Below are 24,470 nucleotides of genomic sequence, written 5' to 3'. Positions count from 1 at the left end.
TTTAAAGTGTTTTAATGTAGCTAACCCAACCGACAACTTTTAATATTTGAATTCATTTTTTCCTGCGCGAAAATAAAACAAATCCCGAGGTTGGCCGAAGGTGAATATTCGGGCGTGTTCGGGCAGGGACAGAACTTGACGCACATCTTCGGCTTCTCGAGAGCGAGCAGGCAGCGAGCAGGGACATTCGGAACTGGGTTTTTCTGTGGACTGCATAACTGCGGACTTTCGGAGTGCGCCCAGGACACAACCGTCACCACTTGCGGGTCGCATTCGGTCTGCTCTTTTAGAAACTCTCGGCCCCGCCCGCCTTCTTTGGCGAGACTGGGCGTCTGTTGCGTTTGACCTCGGACGTTGGGGGCGACTGAAATGCTGCCCCTTGGATGGGCAGCCCTTCAGGATTTTCTGAAAGTGGATAGTTTGTAAAGTTACCTTACTAACCTAACCTAACTTAACCTAAACTAACCACTTTTAGAAAAATCCTGAAGAGCTGCCCTTCCAAGGAGCAACAATTAAGCTCCCCCGGACTTTGCTACAGCGAAAGGTGTTAACTTTAGTAGACTTTTAAGTGAATCATATTGGTTGAGATATTCATGTTACATTTCCCGGTGGACGGAACCCGCAGTTTGGTCAGTAACTTTTGAAAGCAGAAACTGCTTGCAATTTGCCGTGACTGCTCTGCACACGTCCCACTGCGAACTCGACTTAGCGTATTCGGAACCGGAACCGATTTTCAGAACCGAGAATTTCAGTACCTACCAGTCTTCAACGGAACCGAGAATTCCCTGTAATTTTGGTACCAGGTAGTTCCTTTTTTTTATTAATGTTGCAGCAGTCGTTGATTGAAGTAGTGCCTAATAGTTAGTTTTCAACGATTAAAGAAAAAATACAAAATATAAACATTTGTATTACAATTTTTTTGACGTGATAACGTTTTATAAATCAATGAACGCCGGCTGCACGCACGAAAAAGCATGACTCATTGTCACGTTCCGCCTGAGCCGAGCGTGCAAGCGAGAGCGCGGAACAAGCAATAGAGAGGCACGAGCGGCTTGTGACGCATCTATCTCTCTTCCACTCCATCGGCCGATGCGTCCGAGTAGAAGAGAGACAGCGACAGCACACAACCTACACCCGAACTGTTTTGTCAGCTGTTTATAAAGTACGTTATCACGTAAAATTATCGTCCGTAAACCGACTTTACAGACAATCCCTTTTTTTTATTGAAAAACGTATCCACTAATTTGAATAAATCACTTTATTCTCAGATTTACTCTCAATCTTTAACTTGTGGCGGGGGGGGGGGGGGGGATATTTAAATAAATGGATTTTCTCTCGAATGCAAAATCACAGAATTATTAACTTAGAATGACATTTCTTCTTTTCATAAACAACTAAAAAGAAAAAATATGGTTGTCTGTAAAGTCGGTTTACGGACGATAGTGTAACGTGACGTCATAACAAAACATTGATGAAATGATTGCATACTGTTATGAATAAAATAGAATCATTATTATTTTAATAAAATAAAAGAATAAATACTTGAAATTATACTAGTAATCAGATTTTTAAAATGCAAGAATAATTTACCTTTATTTCCTAAGTTGTTGTTGTAATAAGCAATGAAAAATACATTAACTTTTCACTTCACTTTATAAACAGTCGACAAAACAGTTCACGTGTAGATGACTTGTAATTAATTTTTAAAACGGGCGTTTAGCTATAAAGTTTAAATATAATTATGAACAAGTTTTCATATAAATAAACTGTAATCAAATATCTATCATCAATTATATGAATCACCATAATTTTTTAGTCAATTGTAAGATAACCTATTATTACTGCACTCGCCGACAACGTAACGTAACACAGCGTAACGTAAAGGTGAGCGTAACGGGGCACAGCGTAACGGAACAATGTGCGTGACGGGACACTTTTTCGTGCGTGCAGCCGGAGTTCATCGATTTATTAGACGTTGTCACGTCAAAAAAATATCGTTGTTTAAAGGATATTGGCTCGACAAGCGCAGTCGCGCGCACACGCACACACACACACACACGGCAGTCTGGTGACTGAGGAGCGCAGCGCGGCAGACTCACTCCCTTTACCGCGTCTGCATCGATCGCTCGCCAGCAGAGAGAAGCAAATGAAAGTAACCTTAGCGCGCAATGAAAACTAAATTTTATGCTGTCGATGTCGTTTCCCGAAAGTACCGAAATAACCGGGAACGCCCGGTACTTTCGGGAACATTTTTTTTCCCGGTTCTGAACCCCTGCACGTGATCACCAGTGAAGCAAACGTACGAGTGTGAAAACCAAGAAGATTGTTCAGGACCTGTTTATGAAACTTTTTTACTGGCACTTGATAAACGTGTAGTGCAGACAGTGATCAGTTTTGAGGTCCCGTCCTCGTGAACTTTCGAGTATCACGAAGTATGACGAGCCTTCGAACTTTGATAAGAAACACGTTAGCCCTAAGCATGCTTCAGACGTTTCTAGCATTGTTCGCCTTTCGTCTGCAATGGAGAGACTTGGCGTTTGAACTTCACGCTGTTCCATTGGGGTTTACGTTTTTGACGTGACAACGTCTAATAAATCGATGAACGCCGGCTGCACGCACAAAAAAGTGTCCCGATACGCACATTCTTCCGTTACGCTGTGTCCCATTACGCTCATTGTTCCGTTACGCTGTGTCCCGTTACGCTCATTGTACGCTTGCGCCGCATCTATCTCTCTTCTACTCGACTGTTTATAAAGTGAAGTGAAAAGTTAATGTGGTTTTCATTGCTTATTACAACAACAATTTCGGCAATAAAGGTTAATTATTCTTGCATTTTAAAATCTGATTACTAGTGTAACTTCAAATATTTATGCTTTTATTATTAAAATAAAAATGATTCAATTTTATTCATAAAAGTATGCAATTATTTCTTTAATGTTTCGTTATGACGTCACGTTAAACTATCGTCCGTAAACCGACTTTACAGACAACCAATTTTTTTACAGCTTGTGCTTACGTTAAGCAGGCCACGAGCCGTAATCAAGGAAATAACTTAAGCATGTTTGTCCGTTCCGCAACGTGCAGCAAACTTTGAACACCCACCCGTCGGCCAAGTGCCGAAGATTATATTCTGCGTATTATTTGATACTTGTGTTTTATCCTGATTCTAAAACATTTCTGAAACTTGCATCATGTGTATTTTTTAACACATGCAATTTATACTAGAGTGCTAAAGGCTTCCGTAATTATTTGGACATTTAATATTAATTCACCACTTTAACAATAAGGATATACAGAACATATGTCCATAAAACAATGTCCATAAAAGTATGTCCCAATTGCAACTGAGAGCGTTGTAGAGTGTTGGTTCAAGGTCACAATTAAAGAGTAACTCAAACAGTTTTAGATAATCGCATGCGTGAGTACTGCTTTGTTGTTTTCTCGCTTACAGCGCCACCTACGCAAAATGGTGACTCCAGTGCGTAAAGCGTTTTGTGTTCTGTAATTTTTTAAGTGACTCTGTAATTTCAGTTCAACATGCATTCCCCATTATAATATCTTTGCACGAGAGTGGTTAGCGGCGAAGTCCCTGACCGTTGGATTGGTCGTAATGGTCGCGACGTCAGAGCTATTTTTTTCGCTGGCTTTCACGTTTACCTGATATAACACCATGCGATTTTTTTTTTCCTTTAGGGCTTTATAAAAGAAGATCTTGCCTACGTTTCCCCGCTACCTAATGGTTTGCAAGGGTTTAGAAAGAACATTGAGATGCTGTTTCTTCCGGGCGTGTTAACAAAAGTGTGTGAAAAATTAGACTTTTAGGTTGGATGTGTGCGTTTAACTAAAGGTGCACTTATTGAACATTTATAAGAAAACCTAGGTAAGTTTACCATCTATTTGATATACGATTTGATGTAAATAGTCTTAATTTAACCGTTATACTATACCATTGAAACTGAGACATTATTTTATGGACATCCTGTATTACGTGTTGCACAATAACTTTATTTGTAACTTGCCTGAAACAGAAAAAGAGATGGCTGTTCCTTTTATATGACGTCACGTATGTTTGTCGGAGTTAGTCAATCGCAGGCTACTTGCATTACCATTTTGGTTTAAATACTCTGCTATTTTTCTGTGGGCCCCGACTGTAATGGAAAAGATTTTCTGCCCAGTTGCTAGGATTTGATGCTTTTGTTTTTACGGCCTTTGAATAGATGTTGAACTTGGTGGTCATTTCGACCCTTTTTCAGTCCGTAGCTATTTGGATGTGGTGACCCCTGGGCAGGGGGATGGGAAGCCTTCTTTTCACAGACGAGAGAGCCAAACGCCCGATCGTGCATCTTCGGTTTTTTTTTTGTTCATTGTAAAAGTTTAGGTTAGCTACATTATAAATACTTTAAAACAATGTGGACGGTTGATTTGGTTACGATAGCTACATTACAGATACTGTGAAATCATGTAAACGGTTTCCTAGCCCTGGATAGCTACATATTAAAAATTTATTTGCTAGGCAACCATGAAATGATTTTAAAATATGTTTAATGTAGCTATACTTACCTAATATAACCAACCATCTACAATGTTTTAAAGTATCTATAATGTAGCTAACCTATCCTAATCGACCGCAAAATTTAATGCCACGCAGGTTCATACAAATGAGATAGAACGGTGGAAAAAAAAATAAAAAAATAGCGAGCATGAACTTCGGGGAACTTCGGGCGTGGCTCTCTCGTCTGTGAAATGAAGGCTTCCCCGGGGGGAAGGCACTGTGACTCCGCGGTCGACGTAGTTGCCGACGTCGCCGCGCGCTGTCGGCGGCAGCTGAATTTCCGGGCGTTAGCGCGCTCGGCTGCGCCGCCGCAGGGCGCAATCAGACGTCCGCAGGAACCAGCAGGGCCGGGGCCCTCCGCCGCCGTCGCTGCGGCAGCGTGGACGAGGGGGTGTCAGCGTTGCGAGGGGGGTAGGGAGGAAGGTGTGTAGGAGGAGATTCGATAAAACCCATCCGACGATCGAGCACCTGGAGCAGATCGCGTAGCGCCTCGGGGGGCAAGAAGCAGGAGGGAGCGTCTGGGTGAAGGTTTTCCTCGACCTCCGCGTGCGACGCAGGCCCTGTTATCAACGGTGTGATCGGAAGGGGGAGAGGAAAGGAAACATGCCCTCTAGGTTTCAACCGTTTTCAAGCCATAACAATATTTCATCGTTTAATATTGAAAAATTTTCGTCATTTTTTTTGACGTGACAACGTCTGATAAATCGATGAACGCCGGCTGCACGCACGAGAAAGTGTCCCGTTACGCACATTGTCCGGTCACGCTCATTGCACGCTTGCGCCGCATCTATCTCTCTTCCACTCGATTGGAACAACCATCGATTTGACTTTTTTCGAGGCACATCAAACTTGAAACACTCCCATTCGTTTCCTACTTTTCCTATCATCGTCCTATCCTTAAACAGAATAACACAGATTGGAAGAAATTAAATAGCAAACATGTATAAAAAATATAGTTAAAAAATTCTCTTCGGTAAAGTAATAAACATATTAGAATTAATGAGTGCAAATAAAAGTAAATTTATCAATTAAATTGTAGATTTCATTTCACTCCTTCTTTGTATCCATACAAAATAGTGACAATTCAATAAAAATGATTCAATTTTATTCATAAAAGTATGCAATAATTTCATCGATGTTTTGTTATGACGTTGTCACGTTAAAATATCGTCCGTAAACTGACTTTACAGACAACCAATTTTTTTTTGAAGTGAAAACTTCTTAAGCCGCGTTGAGCGATTTTTGGTAGGGGCAAAACTTATGGGTTCGCGTCACCGACATGTTAGTGACGTGTTGCGCCAGACTGGCTACGCGCACCGGCCTGTGTGCATGTATACGCATATATAGGGTAGGGCGGGGCTAGTTGAGCACTTTTTCACTTGAGCGGTTACAGCTCCACAACGATAAGTATTAATGGCTTGATATGCATACTGAAGGATTACGAATTTATCCGTTTGCAAAAGTGTTCAAAGTAATTTATTTCTTACAAGTCAAATTTAAGAGCTACAACTGTTTAAATGCAGAAAGTCAAGTATGCTTAACGTACCCCATAGGTGAGGTAAGTTGAGCAAGGGTATGGGGCAAATTGAGCACTTAGAATGTCTAGCCAAATGATGGGTTGCATGTTAACTAGACATGAAATAAAATTTCTGTTTGATAATCAACTTTTTATTTATAGTCTTTTAGTTTCAAAACAACTAAATTAAAAGTAATTTTCTTTGAATAATAAACTGAAAATAGAATCAACAAAACATCAACGTATCTTAAGCTTAACTTTGGAATTAGGTTCAGTCTTTCCGATCAAATTCAGACTTGAATATTTATATAATTTTCAATAAAGCTTATCTTAACAAGCACTCCAATATAATATATTTTATATTTATAATAGGTCACAACGAGTAATAGGCAAGTTTCACGGTTACGGGTGACTAGTCTACTTTGGGAGCAGATATTGGACACACGCTTTAACCAATTAGAATCAATTAAAATTCATTTTGTGCAGAAAATAGAAAAATTATGAAACCACTTTTGAATTTTTTTTTAACGTTTACGGTATAGTAAATGTGAAACGAACTTACGAAGGATAGTTCAAAAAAAGTAACAAATGAGGAATATAGCCCATTGATACAATCAGAATTGCAAGAAACGACAGTCAGAAGAAAGAACAGTTCGTAAAAAGGCGCCACTCACCGATGCCGAACAGACCAGACCCTGCAGGGAGAGGAAGAAAGCTAAAATGGCGGACGTCTCCCGGCGTAGAACAAGCGCAGACATCACCGATAGTGCTCAGGTGCGGATGGGCATGTGTCGTTTTGCCAAAAGGCGTTTTGCCTAATTTTAGGCAAAACGCCGTTTAGCAAAACGCCGTTTAGCAAAACGCCGTTTGGCAATTCGCCGTTAGGCAAAACGCTTTTTCCTCTTTTAGGCAAAACGCCATTAGGCAATTCGGCGTTAGGCAAAACGCATTTGGGAATATCGCGGTTAGGCAAATCGCCGTTAGGCAAACCGCTGATAGGCAAAACACCGTTAGGCAAAACGCCGATAGGCATAACGCCGTTAGGCAATTCGCTGTTAGGCAAAACGCCGTTAAGCAACTCGCCGTGCGGCCTAGTACGATGAGACTGTTAATTAAATAACAAAGACGTTGAAATTATAAACATTTGATTGTAATTTTTTGAAGTTCCTTTTTTTTAAGAAAACGACGTATTCACGTAAATAACCTACCCAAATTTATCTTTTCTTTCACAGTGACTTCACTTAACGTTCTATCCCCAAACCCCGACTCCTTTGTTTTTTCCTTCACTTCTTTAATCAGCAGGTGATTGAGCTCCCACGCCTCGTGGCTCTTCGTCTGACTCCCAAGTCTGATGCCTGTTGTTTCCCCTCATTACCATAAAGCCCCGCTAGCCCACCTGCAGCAAGAAGTAAACGGCCCCATCTTCAGTAAGAAGTAAACGGGCCCATCTTCAGCAAGAAGTAAACGGGCCCAGGAACAAACGGGTGGCCCATTGAGTTAGGAATTGTCAGCTGACGGCATGCTGTTACTTTGTTGAATTCCACTCTTTCAACCTCGCCATCGTCATATCGTTACGTCAGAAACATTATGGAAGTGGTGCTTCACCACACCTGACGATGGAATTCACGCGACAGAAGTGAAAATTCTTGCTTATTAGGTATAAATAGAGATAAATTATTGGTATTATTTTAATGAACTAGAGATAATAATTGAGAACATTCAGGATGCGGGTATGATCTCAAATAAAAATAAACTCCAATTGAACATAAATTGCACTTATAAAGTTTATCTCACATATTTTGACATTTAAAATCACAGTGTTCACTTTCCAAAAATAAATAACACTTAGAAAGCTAACCTATTAAGTGTATGTGTGTGTATATATAAATAACAGTTTGTCACACTATTCACATAAAAATTAATGATACTTATAAAGTTAAATGCACAAATCTGTAACTATTTTCCAAGTGAATAAATAAATTGAAGATACTTTAATTTAAATAAAAGAAATGTGGTAGCGTCAATAGTTAGCCATTACAAAAACTGAAGAATAAACAAACACAAGCAGCGTTACGAGAATTTCGTAGTATTTATTCTGCGTCCTTTCTACCTCTCCTCTGCCGTCTCCCCGGTCCGGCCGTTACAACTAGCATAAAGCATGTAACGCTACGTACCTATCCCTATTTGCCGTTTTCCCATTCGACCGCTAGTGCATGCGTTGAAGTGGCGTCGCCGCTGACACACACTCCTCCTCTATCGGTTCCCCCACCACGTACCTAACCATTCCCCTCGTGCGATCGGAACTTTCGTAACGCTTGAGAATTATAGAGCCCTCAGCAAAGAAGTTTCACTTCAGAAACAGTCATTCAAATCAGTTTCCACAACACACACTCTAAACAATCATGCAGATGTGGCCACCCACTGCGGTGGCCTAAAAGCTGGACTACAATCGACATTAACATTTACACATACATTGTTATGGTGATAAGCAAATGCACAACACCAAACAAGCACAGAGGACTGGCTATAAAGCCCGTCAATTTACTTATTTTGGTTGTTTTAGCATGGGAGAAAAATAATGCTTCTGTGTCCGATTTCACCTGAAGTAGACTATTTTCTTAAACGTACTTATGACAATTTCTGTCGGAACCGTAAGGGAAGTATGTATGCAAGTATGCAAGCACACAAGTTAACTGAGCTGTTTACTTCTCGCATATTTCGAGTAAAATAAACGTCCCCGTCTTGAAAAGAAATATTTTGTAGGTTATATTTGATAAGCAATTTAAAGAATCGTAAAATCATTATCACTTTATATTTTACTGATAGTAATGATATGAATATACTATTTTAAAATGTTTACAAGGAAGTTTTAACATACATGCACATTCAAACCGACCGTAACTACGAAACAGAAGGCATAATCATGAAGTAAATTTGCCTTAAAATTCTTGTGGCATTCATGAAGCGTTAAAAAAGTTACTAATTTCGAACAAACATTTTCTTTTTTTCCATAGAAATGTGTTTGTTGATGAAAACAATGTAAACTTATTTATTTGGCTGGCTGGTACCGTTTGCCTGTGCTAAGCAATGAAACCGCCCGGATTCGTCAGCAAGGGCAAGTGAAGTACGCAAGGTCGCGAGTACTGTCAAGTGCGCACTTGAACTCAAGACGGGGCGACTGAAATGCTACCCCTTGTAAGGGCAGCCCTTCAGGATTTGTCTGGCAATGGTTTGTTTGTACAGCGACTGGAATGGCAGCCCATCCAATTTCTGAAATCATGTTTCTTTAAGTGTTTACATAATCCTGAAAACTTTCCCCTTGGTTGGGCAGACTTTCAGAATTTTTCTGAGAGTGGTTAGTTTGTAAAGCGACTGGAAGGGCAGCCCTTCCAGTATCTTAAACTGTGTCTATTGTCGTAATTTTATAATCCTGGATTGTTGCCCCTTGAAAGGGCAGCCCATCAGAATATCTTTAACAGTGGTGTTTTTGAAAGGTTGTCTGAATTGTTGCCTCATGGAAGGGAGCCCATCAGGATTTTTCTGACAGTGGTGTTTTTGAAAGGTTGTCTGAATTGTTTCCCCTTGGATGGGCAGCCCTTCAGGATTTTTCTGACAGTGGTTAGTTTGTAAAGTGACCTAACCTAACCTTACCTGACCTAACCTAAACTATCCACTGTCAGAAAAATCCTAAAGGGCTGCCCATCCTAGGGGCAACAATTCAGCTCCCCCCTCAAGACGCGGCCTTGAGCACCCCCAAGCAGGAAACCATCCCCCGCGCTGGAGCGACCACATGCGGGAGTGCGCTGACTCAGAGGGTGGGTCGCGCTGGGCATGCAAGTACTCGTCTATGGAGTGGAAAAAGTCGAAAAGTTGAAGTCGCTTTGGTTATCAATTAATTCGCAAAAAAAACGGGCGGTTTGTCTGTAAAGTCAGTTTACGGACGACAATTTTACGTGATAACGTCATAAGAAAACATTGATGAAAAATTGCATACTTTTTTATTTTCAAATATTATTTAGAGTTTTTGCACATTTAATTTAAATAATTTGTTTAAATATAATCACGAACAATTAGTCATAGATAGAAACTGAAATCAAATCAATGTCAATAAATTGTTAATTTGAAATTACGAAATTGGACAAATAAATATATTTTTTTAATTGCTGGATTTAAAAAGCCCGCCTTAACCTGTTTGATATTATAGAGGATTATCAGGCACGGTGATTGGCCGGTTCTTGCACGCTCGGCTCAGGCGGAACGTGAATATGAGCAATGCTTTTTTGTACGTGCAGCCGGCGTTCATCGATTTATAAGACTTCACGTCAAAAAAAAGTATCTGTAGTGTTAGCATTTGATTTAATAGCTTGAAAGAAAACCGCTAGGAACTTCGTAGAAATGCCATCGTGAAGTTGTGAGATGTAAACCAAATAAATATCTTAACAACGCGTAAAAATGCATTATAACCTAAAGGGAAAAAAAAAAATCTGTATCCCTGTGTTCTACATCATTCCCGTTTTCACTGGGAACTGTTTGGCTGATTCCATCCAACTTGCGACAATTTTTTTATAACCATAACTCCTATACGCTACTCAAAATATTTGCTGGAGACTCAAGTCAACCAAATTGTGTAACAAATATCGCTGCGCTTCCGACAGTATTTATTTGACTTGCACTATTGAAACGTGGAAGCGAATGTTAGACAATGTGACAAGGTGTAAAAAAAAACGGTACCACACGCCGAATAAGTTATTTCGTTATTTTTTTTGACATTATTATATTTAAGTAAGAGATAATTTCAGCATAGCTTGCTTGAAATTTTTTTTTATATGGGTCACGAATTTTCTCACCAGATGTTCACCAAACAATTTTTTTTCGAGGTTTAAAAAAAAAGTCACGCAACATGTGTGTGACTTTTCACGTGACAACATCTAAAAAAATCTATGAACGCTGGCTGCACGCACTAAAAAAAGTCTCGTAACGCACATTGTCCCATTATGCTGTGTCCCGTTACGCTCATTGTACGCTTGCGCCGCATCTATCTCTCTTCCACTCGATTGGAACAACCATCGATTTCACTTTTTCGAGGCACGTTAAACTTGAAACACTCACATTCGTTTCCTACTTTTCCTATCATCGTCCTATCCTTAACAGAATAACACAGATTGGAAGAAGTTAATTAGCAAACATGTATAAAAGTTATAGTTAAAATAATCTCTTCGTTAAAGTAATAAACATATTTGAATTAATGAGTGCAAATAAAAGTAAATTTATCAATTAAATTGTAGATTTCATTTCACTCCTTCTTTGTATCCATACAAAATAGTGATAATTCAATAAAAATTATTCAATTTTATTCATAAAAGTATGCAATCATTTCATCAATGTTTTGTTATGACGTCACGTTAAACTATCGTCCGTAAACCGATTTTACAGACAACCAATTTTTTTTTTGCCCTTTTTGGATGAAATTTGATAAATATATGTTGGGGGAAAAATTGAGGAGCTATCGTGATGAATATACAGGGAAATTGGATGAATATTAGTCCGATGACAAGGAAAGGAAATGGCCGACGTGGCATGTGAGGCGCGGAGCACGGCGCGTCGAGAAACACGAGCCGCGGAGAGGGGGTCGCGCTCCCTCGGGAGGGGGGGGGGGCCAGAAGTATGTTTACTCATTGAATATATATAACTTATAGAAGTCGCGAGGGGATAGGATTTATTATTCCAATTTTCGGATCCAAAACTGTGGTAGTTGTTAGCTCCGCCGCTAGACAGCTCTTCTTTCCACAAGAGGGTGCTCGTAGTTACCAGCTTCCACGCCAGAGCGCTGTAGCGTCGCTTTTTTCAAGGTCATGCGCGTAATTCTCTGTCTCACTCTATCGAGAGGCGGTGCCTTTTGTTGAAATCCGAGCGCTTAGATACGGACGGGCGCAACTAAATTGGAGGAGTACGGCCACCGAAAAAAAAAGTGCGGTTAAAAGATGCCAACATCAAAATTTAAGTTTTAATTATAAGAAAACTACATAAATTCCTTAAACGTAATAACGTAAAAAAAAATACTGACATTCGTAGTTCAGAATTTATAAAATGTTGTGTTAACGGAGTGGCGCATTGAGTAAAATGGCAAAACATAATTTGGAATAATTCTAGAAAATGTTGAATGATTTTGGTAGCTATGAAACAATTATGGCTGCGATGACTGTTTAAACGCGTGCACGTAATGTTATTAGTAACTGAAACTAATGGTATGATGTCATACTTTGTGGCTATGCAGTTTATATTTTTTTTAACATAAGATGAAGCATTTTTACATAATGTTTTGGTTGTTTCGTAATTCAAAATAAATAATCTTAAACGTTATATGGTGAATATTCCCAGTAACGAATGACCACTAAAAAAATCAATTTTGCCAACATAGATCTGAAAAGTTAACGATTTACTATGTTAAGTTGCTTATAAATAACGCACATTTCCCGGATCTCCAAAGAAAATAAGAGTTTTTGTTATAGCATTGAGTTGCCACTCTTTATATTCCTTGCTTTGAGGTTAGATACACAAGTTATGCTCGTAAAAACGATGAGCAAGTATTTTGAATACAAATATATTTTCTTTTAATAACCGAAAGGTAAATATTATTTCCATGAAATATAATACAATTATTTAAACACAGACAACATATAAGAGCTATTTTTTGTTTATTATTCCATCTGGCGTGATAAATATTATATTTTAAAAACAGTTTGTGGATTTTTATTATAAAATAAATATTTATTTATGACATCAATTTAAGTTGTTCAAAAAATTCACTTTGGTATGAATTCAACAAAATTCATGTTATTCAGGGCAGAAAATTAGAAACTACCAAAAAAGATTATCTACATTGCTGTTTTGTGTAAATCTGTGAACGGACTTAGTAAGTGATATATTTATAATTCCTCATTTTAGCAACCCATTTTAACACAAGAGAAAAAGCATTTTATACTAAAAATTATTATGTTAAACCATTAATTAGCAGGAAACATGTATGAATAATCTATTTAAATTTGCATTTGAACAGTGAATATTATTTTGCAATAATAAATATATTTTATCATCGTATATCACGGATATAAAGTTTGTATTTCCATCTAATCAGAAGAATTATGACACAGTTAATTAAATTGCTTTACAAGTTTTTATTCACATGAAAATCATTAAAAATTGGTTGGGTAGTTATATAAATAAACAAAAACAAATCATTATACATACAATTTTATTATCTTAGTGGATTTAAATTAATGGTGTCCCAGTGACTACTGCGAAGAAAAAAATCTCGCGAAAGGTTTCCTCGTAATTGAAATTCGTCAAAAAAAATCTATCTCTCATTTCTGGTGACATTTCTGACAAGTGGTACGATGAAATTTGAGACTGGCAAATGAATGTTGTGAAGCAATAAACAAAATATCACATTCGTGAACTACAAATGTATAGTTGTTTTTATTTTATAGTAAAAGTATATCTAATAACCCGTGGCTTTGCTCACGTAATTTCCGGGTATTGCTGATATTCTACCATTTTAAGAAAAGTATGTATTAAATTCCAAAGATTTTTGAAGAATTATACACAAAGAACTGTCAAGTATAGAACATATTAAATAAATAAAAATATTTTTACGACTTATTTTTAATTGGTTTAGCGTAAGCCTATTTTAACTTTTATTTAAAATTAAGTACCTACCTTATTTTCTATCTCCCGGTTTAGTGACTTTGAGAATATATTTTCCCTTGATGAAATCTTAACTCTTTTCTATCTGACGAAGAAGCCAATTAAAATATAAACACAGACTCGCGCACTTATTGTATGTTAAGACTGCCATCGTATTAAATTACTGTAATTTCTTTAGTTATAGTCATGCTTAGGATAATAACATAATATGCCTTATTACGCATACATTTCAGTATTCATGAAACAAATGCATTTTTATTTGAAATGTAGAGCAGTTACCAAATTTCTTATCTCGCATATTGATTTTTTAGTATGGCTAGTATTACTTAAACTAAATTTTTGAATTTTCACTGATGTACTCTTTTCCCTTTTCTATGTGATTGAGAAAATATAGCAATATACGTAAACCAATTAAACCAAAATCATCCTGAATTTTTATTACCGAAAAAAGTTAAATACAAAAAAATTTAATATGCGTATTTTATTATTGAATTTATATATATCTTGCCAATACTTATTTAGTGGGTTCCATTTTTTTTCATTTTTTAAAATAATATCTACCCCTTTTATACTTAACAGATAACGTTGAATAAGAGAAGGTTGTTTTTCCTTGTCAATATCTAAAAGTAAATTTGTACAAACGCGATATATAGTTTAAATAAGTATTTTACTTTTAAAATAAAACCATATTTTGAACGGAACACTGACTATTGGCCCAATACAAAGTTTTAATAGCTAATTTTCACTTCATTCGGGTACAGAATCCCATCATTCAGTGATTTCCGTGGCTAGCTTTTTTGGGATTTCATCATTCTCAAACGACGGTAAAGGAAGCTCCTCTTCAAGGTCGCCTAAGATGCTGATAAGACCTGCCGGGTAATAGGAATCTTGGTCTTGGGTTGTCTGTGGGGGGGGGGGAGGGGGGGGTTGAAGGATAATGTTACGACTGGGCTGGTTAACCAAGTTCTGCCAAACACCACCAGGGGCGTATACGGCCGACACCCAGCGATGAAAGCGATCGCAGCGGCGGAGCTTGGAACTACAACAATTCTTCTGAGAAACCGGACAGAAAATTTAACCTGGGCTCGCGACTTCTATACATTATATATATTCAATGGTTTACTGTAGCAACGCGACGAGCGCAGAGAGGTATATATGAAAGAGACGCACCAGTGAGTGGGGGGGGGGGGGAGGAGGCAACGAACTGTGTAGGGTTAGGTGCGGGTGAAGGGGGTGGGGGTGATGATGAGAAGGAAGGAGGCTTTGGGAGAAACACTGAAGAGGGGGAGGGGGGAGGTTCTGGCAGCCCGAGAGAGTCTGCCAGCTCGGAGGAGGATATTGGATTTCTAATCAAGTTTCCAATGTTGACACTGGAAACAGAATAGACGCCTTCCACACACCGAACCACCCCCTTCCAGTCGTCTTCCCCTCTTTCCGCCGACGCCAACCCCAGTTTTATCCATCATCCCCTTTCCGGAGCTCCAAATTAACTTATACGTCGGCGGCTGTGACGTGGCGACTGAGGTATCGACTCGGTATTGGATAAAAATAATAACTTCGTAAGGAGAACCCGACACCGACTCGCAACCCCTTGCCTCTGTTATATACAACCATATATATTCCCTCCATGCTTATCCAATATCGAATGGGCGAATTCATTTTGTAAAACCACGCAGAATGTAGTACCAATCGCACTTGTAACAGCTAAAAAATAAAAAAAGTATGGAAAACAAACAAATTCGAAAGGATAGCCCGAATTAATTAATTATAGTTTTTATATTAACTTTTATTTACAACTTACATACAAGTAAGTCCGATCTCTGTCAGTAGCAGTAGTCTCACGCCGATCAATCGAACGTTAAGTGGCCCGCCTCGTCAGGGTTGTATGTGTGTTAGTGAGGCGGAATTATAAGCGCGACGCTCGCTGTTGCTTCCAGCGCGGTGTCTCCTCTGGACTGGCGCGCAGTCTTCTCGTCGTCACAGGATAACTGTGGAATTTGAGCGGTTTCCGTAACATTATTTTGCGGAGAAATGAAGATAATAATGTAATGCAAGTCCCTTAAGTGCTTTCAAGAATCTGTAATGGTTGTTTTACGCCTAAAAATTACTCTGTAAACATGCGTTTTTGCCATTTTAACTCTTCTTAAAAATACAGTTTAAAAACTTAACCCGGAATCAAAAGTACTTTTCAGCCCTCAGCGAACTCTTGAATGCTTTTCGTAAACAGACTACATCAAGGATGTCTTGAGTAGTTTTGAAATCGCGTTGTTTTTTTCTGAAGCTCTGCTCACCTTCTGTGTGCCCGGGTGGGCGGGGGCGGCGGCCGACTAGCAGCCGACACTATATTTTAAATTTCCCGCCTAGTACTATAAAAAATAAACATGGCGGACTACATATGTTTTTAAAACTTGCACAACACAAAACAAAGTTTTATAAGCATATATACATCTTAAATTAATATTTCCAAATGGCCGAGCAGACTTCTTTAATCTCTCTAAACTTCTTTAATCTTGTAGAAAGTCCATTGTGCCCAGTATGTGCGGAAGAAGACACGGCAGAGCATGTTTTAAATGACTGTATCAAAACAGAAGATATTCGAGACCTATATAATTGGAAGATGGCCCTGGAAGATGTAGACATCAAGAACATTATTCAAATAGTAAGAAATAAGAAGATCTGTGACATATGGCGAAGCTACACTTTTGAATTATATAAAAGGCTTGAACGCTTTGATAGCTGGATACATGAACAATCATTGATGGAAGATTTACTTTCCGCTACGAAATAATTATGAAAGTTTATCTGCGAATTCCTACACAAGTTTCTTGGCTGTTCTTCTTGTGTATGCGTAATCGAACAGTTGGATTGAATTTAATTCTTGTACTTGAAAGAAAATGTATAAGGAGTATTAAACAAGTAATATAAACAAGATCTCTCTCAAAAAAAAAAAAGGAATAAAATGATGATGGAAAGCTATACCCTGGAAACTTGAATAAGTCAGATAAAAGGAACATATTTATTTATTATATAATATAAACTGTATCATATCTATAATATAAAAATTAATCGCAAAATGTGTTGGTAAGCGCATAACTCAACAACGCCTGGACCAATTTGGCTAATTTTTTATTTTTTTTTTTAATGTTCATTGAAGTTCAAAGATGGTTTTTTCGGCGATAAAAATTCGAATAATTGCCGGAAAACCCCTAAAACCAGCCCTTTTCTTTTTCCCATACAAACGTTTTCTAACTAAAACGAGCAATCATTGTTGTTTAAACAATGTAGGTATGTTCCTAACGTCAAAGAGTCAATTTGCACTTTATAACCTCTGTACAACGTTCAATCATATCTATCAAAACAGTGTGCGTTGGAGCACAGATAAATAAAAAATAAAAAAAACCGAAATCGAATAGTTCGATTTGGTCGGCTTCGCGATATTATTTCATTTGTTTTACTTTAAAATGCATCAGTTTTCAAGTCATTACATCAGTCAAAGAAAACCAGCGTTACCAAAAGTATTTCATAAGTTTAAGTTTTTATTATTTCTTTTCCCTATTTTAAATACGGCTTGAAGGATTTGACTCCAAGTCATATCAAATTTAAAAAAAGTTGAAACATCAACAAACTGTCAATGTCAGTGTTTTTTTTTTCCTTGGATTTTAGGTTACCTACCCTAATGAGTTTGCTTTTGTCAACTTATACACGAAACAAATTCTTACCTATATAGTGTTTTGTGCAGTGTGTATTTACCTATGATCGCTAATTATTGCATGTGACAAAAAAATCTATAATATAGATATGCCTCCTATTAGACGAATCAATTTAGGTAGAAGAACCCGAAATGCAACAAACCAAGCTAATTACCGATCTAATCATGCACTACAATGAAAATAAAAATTATTATGTTTCACATGATTAACAATAAAGAGATTACTTATTTTTTATTTATCTTTTTATTTATATGTTTTATTTAATTATATTTCTTATTCACAACACCCTATCACCAGGGTGACAGTTCTGTTTAGGAGAATTTTTTGCCCCGACTATAAAATATGTAGGAACAAAAAAATGTCACATTACAAATCATTTTGACAGGACTTTATTGCAATTTAATTAGGCAGTACGATATGGATGGAAAGCTATACCCTGGAAACTTGAATAAGTCAGATAAAAGGAACCTATTTATTTATTATATAATATAAACTGTATCATATTATATAATATATATAATCTTGTGTGTGTTATTATAATTTGTGTACTACAATTAAAATATACTACTCTTGCAAACCTTGAAAAAGGATTATATCCAGAGTAGTTTTAAGTAATATATATAACCCATAATAAATTTCTTCATATAAGCCATAAGATAATTTGGCCGAGCAGACGAAGCTCCACGTGACGTCAACAGCCACCTGAGGATTCCCTCCAAGTGGCTCCCGGCCACGCCCCACCAGGCCACGTGGTGCCACGCCTACCTCCTGCCACGCCCACCCGGACACGTGGTGCCACACCAACCTGTTTGATTGTTTACTGTGTCGCAGAACCCGTGTGCTCCCCCTACTACCGCTGGAGCCTGGCTCGACAGTGGCTCGCCCCTCTGTCTGTCTCTGTGCGCTCGTCGCGGTCCCCGAAGACTGCCTCGCGCCACTCATCCCCGCCAGCGCCGTAGCTCCGTCCCGGCTTTGAATATATATACTGTACAGAAGTCGCCAGCCCAGGTTAACATTTCTAATACGGTTTTGAGGTAGTTGGTTAATTCACCGCTGCAATCGCCACCATCTCTATGGCATCGACTTGTGGTGGTCCCTAGCGGACAAGTGTCAAACTCTTCAAACATCCCTTCCCACTCCTGTTGAACGACGTTGAGCTGCAGAGAATGATGGATGAGGGGTGCGGGGAATGACAGCGGGCGACAGTGCTGAGCTCTAACGTATAAATAACAACTAAGACGATACAGGGCGTTACGGCAGCGCACTGCAGCGGTGAAGTTCCCAAGCTGCTCATCATACGCTTCTGAAAAACGTAGAGTAAATCCTATCCACTCGCGACTTCTATACAGTATATATATTCAAAGGTCCCGGACTGTCGCCACTGTCGCCACTGTCGCCACTGTCGCCACTGTCGCCACTGTCGCCACTGTCGCCACTGTCGCCACTGTCGCCACTGTCACCACTGTCGCCCCCACTCGCCGCCAGAGACACTCTCCCTCCAGTCGCTCCGACGTCACCGCACACGAAACTCGCAGGAGTCGCCGGCATCATCACTCCCCGATAGGTCCGCACACACACTCTCTCTCTCTCTCTCGGGAACGCACCACAACGCCGAAATACCACAACGCCGAACGTACAATAACGCCGATAACCATAACGCCGAATGCCAAATTGACTACAGCTAGAAAACTGCTGTGTGCCACAACGCCGAATTACCACAACGCCGAAATACATTAACGCCGAAAAATGCCGTTGCAGGACTGCCACAAAGGTTAGGTTAGGTAATGTTAGGTTAGGTTAGGCTAGGTTAGGCTAGCCTAGGTTAGGTTCGGTTGTGGTATTTCGGCGTTAAGATACATTTAAGAAGCACACACAAATTCATTTAGTTGTTTTTCATTTTGCTCATGTGACCCCCCCCCCCCCCCCCAGCAACATTTTTCGGCGTTACTGTATTTCGGCGTTGTGGTACACAGCAGTTTTCTAGCTGTCGGCGTTGCGGTGAATTTGGCATTCGGCGTTATGGTATTCGGCGTTGTGGTAACGACCCCTCTCTCTCTCTCTCTCACACACACACACTCTCACTACCTTCACTCCGCCGCCGCCGCCGCCGATCCATCATACTGCCGTCCGGCGCCAGAAACACCGAAGTTTCTAGAACTCGCTTGGTGGTGCATTGTAAAGCAGGTGCTGCACCCAAAACTTTTGTTAGAATCACACTCGGTTCCTTTCACTCGTCGGCTGGTGCCCTTTCATACCTGCGGAGGTCGGGCGTGGAAGCACCCAGAAGCCGCGTGTTACATCACAGGGGTCCCTGACCCGACGTCCCCACCCCCCTCCATCGCCGAGGTGACGACCCTAGAATTCTCCAGACTTCCCGGCGCCGTCAGGGTGTAGCATGTCTGCTACCCCTAGATTATTTATTTTTATTTTAGTTTTGTAAGCCCGGAACTTGTTATTAAATCATTGGTATTTGTTTAGGTTTAATTTAGTTTTGTTTCTAATATTCAAATATTTTAATTGGCCATTACACGTTAGTAACCAGCTGTGGGGCGGGTATTGTGACCTTTGGCTGAAAGTGATGAGCAAAGGTGACAAGGCCCCGCGTTCCAAGACTGTTGCGTGAAAGGGGTGAAGGAGCGGGCGAAGGGCGTGATTGACATGCCTCTAGTTGCCAGGCGACACGCACCTGTCTCGCTGATTGGGTGAGAAGGAGCCGTGGCTTCCCGGATGCCGCGTAGCTATATGTATGTATGTATGTATGTTTTTGTATGTGTATATAGGTATACACCTTAATTAATTTTCTTATGACATAAAGTATACAGAAAGTGTCTGAATTCGGCTGAAAAAACTTCAGCTGCAAGTTTATCACGACAACATAAGTTGAAAACTTCTACACGACTTGTGGTCTCGAAGAGCTTCCGAATGTTCAAGTCTTTGGTGTTAGGGTGAACAACATTTTTGACGTGATAACGTCTAATAAATCGATGAACGCCGGCTGCACGCACTCAAAAGTGTCCCGTTGAGCATATTGTCCCGTTACGCAGTGTTCCGTTACGCTCATTGTACGCTTGCGCCGCAACTATCTCTCTTCCACTCGTACAAAGTTGAAATTCGTAATGTTGTAAAAATTGCCTCGAGAATCGACACCTGACACTCACAAGAGCCGGCTGCCCTATCCGTGGGAGAATGCATAAGGGGAGATGAGATGGGGTATGGATTGATGCGGGAAACGGGAGTACCCCGAGAAAACCCCACGGGCCATGGCATCGTCCGCCACATTTCCCACTTGCTAAAATTCGTGTTCGACTTCGCCGTGAATCGAAGCCCGGTCGCCTTAGGATTGGGGGGGGGGGGGGGGGGGGGTTGGATGAATGTTTTCATCACTCGACCACCGCGTCTCTTACGTCATGGCTAGAGACCTGCAAAATTCGGGGTTTCGATGGCCTTCAGGATAGACTGCACATACCCCTGTACACTCGGGCAAATATCGCAAGTTCATTGGCTGCCGACTTGTAAGTCGTCTCAGCTGGTTTGTCTGTGATTCGATCCTTCTTTGGTTGAGGGTTTATAACTGGTTCAGATTCGTCCAGATGAACAGTAAGCCAATAGCAAAATTATCTAAGAGGTATATGTGTTTGAATTCTAGCCTATCACCGAATGAATCCGCGAATTTTGCAGGTCTCTAGTCATCAGTAATATTGATTAATTGTTTAAGTACGCCAATTGTATAACTCTTGTTTTTGCGTGTTCCGAAATATATTACCTTGATTAAATCACTCTCATCTCTTCTTTTTTTCATTTGCTGACATAGCCTATTTTTAAATCTGTGAAACACGCCCGTTTGTAATTAACTTTAATTTATATTTTGTCCTCTCTGACATTTCCACTTCAATTTAATTTTATTATATGCTCATTATTATTAAAATTAAACTTCCCTCTTTTTTCAATTCATAACAGACTCCTGCATTATTTGAATATTTTTGAAACCATCGGATCTTAATTTTAAAAATATAATACATATACGTATAATAATATTTATTTAAAAATTCACCCTATCACTTGATTAGATTCGTTTATATGATTTTTTTTTTGTACAAACCAAAGCTGCCTATCTTTTCTACCTCTTTTGAATTGTATTCTTTCTCAGTTCAACATTATTAGCCCTTTGTTTACTGCCTCGCGCTTTATTTGCGTCGGAGAGTAGATTTTTAGTATTAAATCAACTTGTTTGCAACATGAGAACACATGATTCCGCTCGGTACCGAGGTCAGATGTTTACACATCACGTGCGAGTACTGAAAAACACTCGCTCACATATTTGTATTTTTTTATTTATTTAGGGTATTTTAAAATCGTATCTTACCTTACAACATTAACCATTATCCAATTATAGCTAGTCGAAATTAAAGCAATCGAGAGCCAAAGGTCAACATTCAATAAATCTCGTAATCTCGTAGTAATTGTTTGCAAAGTTTTCACGGTTTTAGTTCTAAGTTATATGTGCTGTAAAAAACCATTAAGACTATTATAACTTAGTAAAAAACTAAACAAATAGAACAAAATGATATTTAAAAAACTAAACTGTTTTATTAACTAAAAAAATCTTTTAAATACCTATAAGTAATTTTTTCAACAGCGACAGACTGAACTATGAATATATCATACTTAATTTTTAATAAGCTTAAAATAAGAATCAAGTAACAAAAAAACCATTTTTATGAAGAAAAAGTGTGAGGTGCTTGATATCAGTTGTCTTAAATTTTCTATCACTGAAGTCTGTTATTTAGAACAGAGTCATTACGAAAATGAAAGAAGTGAGGAAAGTCCGATGGTGTCCGAAGGCCTTGGTAGCTCGTCAAATTTCACGTACATCAATTCTAAAAATCTGGGGAAATAACCAACCATTTTGGAGGGGGGGAAGGGGAATTATACACCAGGCACATTTTACAACGTGCCCCAGCCTCTTCGTTCGGAAACACTCCAAATCGAAAGATAATATATTTTTTGAAATTTTCGAACTTTTGAGGGGGGGAAGGGGCAGACGGCCACCAGCGAATTTCACAACATGTCCCAACCTCATAGATACACGAGAAATATGGTTATTGCACATAGCTCGAAAGTAGCGGTTTTCTGCCCTTATGACCCTCCCACCCTCTCTCTTCAGGTTATAGTCATAAAAGTATTGTATTGTCATCCGGATTACATAGACTTGCAAAGTTTCAAAACTGTACCACAATTAGAAGTAGGTTAAAAACCGACTCTCAAGATTTGATTACATAGTTACAAGTGAAGCTAATAAAAGTGTGGTTAAAAAGAAATTGCCTCGTTCGTAATTCTTTATAGAACATATAAGTTGAAATATCTTTGACGCCATGTTTGTCTCAACACAACCTTGTCTTTCATTTCTTTCAAGCTGCTCTCGTGTGCCAGAGAGATTATATACGTACAAATTTTTTTTTAAGTCCAATCATAAGCTTTTAAACACAAAATATTTCATAAAAATTGGTCCAGTATTTTTGGCGTGATGGTCGAACAAACAAATAGGCAAACAGACAAATACAGTTTTATAATAGTATAGAAAATTCACATATCCAAATTCAAATATCCCGTCCTATCTTGCTGACAAGTTTCAGTTCCTCGGTTCACGCCATGGTAAAGGCACAAGTTCTCAGAGTAATTGTTCTTTGCTCATCCCCCAACATAAAACATCTGTATACTCAAAATCTTTCTCTGTGACTACTGCTCGTGCATGGAATAAACTACCCGAGTCAATCAGACTTCAAAATTCCATTTTCTATGTTTAAGAAAACATTATTCAGGTACCTGCTTAGCTCCAATAATCAGGTTTAGCTGTGGTATCAGAATATGTGATTGAATGTGTGTGAATGTACGTGTATATGTATGATTTACTGTAAGAAAATGTATTGGTATATACATCTAAATTGTGTGTGTCTTCGTTAGCTTTTTTCATAAATATTTAGGTTATTAAATATCTTTAAATCTTTATAACTTTAGCATTAGATAGATTAAAAAAGGACCTTTTTATAGTATTCCTATAATACGTTATACTTCAGGTAGCTCATGTGTATCGTATATGCTAATTTTTTATTATTTTCATATTTGTATTTATGTGTTATTTCAGTTTTTATTTAAAAGTATGTGTGAAAATTTTTTGTATATGTACCTAGTTAGTAAAGATGTATGTGATTAAGTGTAAGACAAGGCGGTACACCTTAAATTCGCCACTTAAAATAAGGCATTAAATAAATAAATAAAATCACGCGAGAAGTAATAAACTGAGTATGAATAACTTAAAAAATTATTTATGTAGTGCACTTTTACAATTTTTGGACATTCGACCCTAAAGGTAGTGAAACTTATGTAATTAGTTTTTACAGTCATAAATAATAGGCATATCCAAGCAAATGTAGCGTGAGGTTAAATACTCAGCAAGAATAATCTACATAATATGAATTCATAACTTCTTTTTTGATCATTTTTCGACTTTCGACCGCAACGGGTGTGAAAAGGTGGTCAGTTTTATTTTATAGATCATATCTCTGAAGCTGATCAAACGGGTGGTAAGATATTCGGATGACTTATAAGCATACCAAAACTACTCAAATTTTTACTACTTGCTGAAATTCTACCCCTAAAGGGTTGAACGATTATAATTATTGTTTTATCAAAAAATTACATCTACTAATATAATTAAACTTAATTTAATATAGTGGCAATGATTAATCAGCCTATTTTAAACTGCCTACTCTTATTCGTCGTTTCCCTAATAGTCATCTCTTTAAGTTGTAACAGGGGTATACATTATTTTATAAAAAAAAGTATGGAATTAACTTTATCAGTATTTAGTTATTTTGGTAGGATAAATTTAAATGTTATGTGAATAAAGGTTTTTTTTTTCAAACCTGCGGTATTTAAAACAATTAACTTATGTCACGACAATTACTAATTTAGTAGATCTGAATGTTCA

Source organism: Bacillus rossius, chromosome 3 (genome assembly GCF_032445375.1).
Source record: "Bacillus rossius redtenbacheri isolate Brsri chromosome 3, Brsri_v3, whole genome shotgun sequence".
NCBI classification, from domain to species: Eukaryota; Metazoa; Arthropoda; class Insecta; order Phasmatodea; family Bacillidae; genus Bacillus; species Bacillus rossius.
This window is presented reverse-complemented; position numbering follows the sequence as displayed.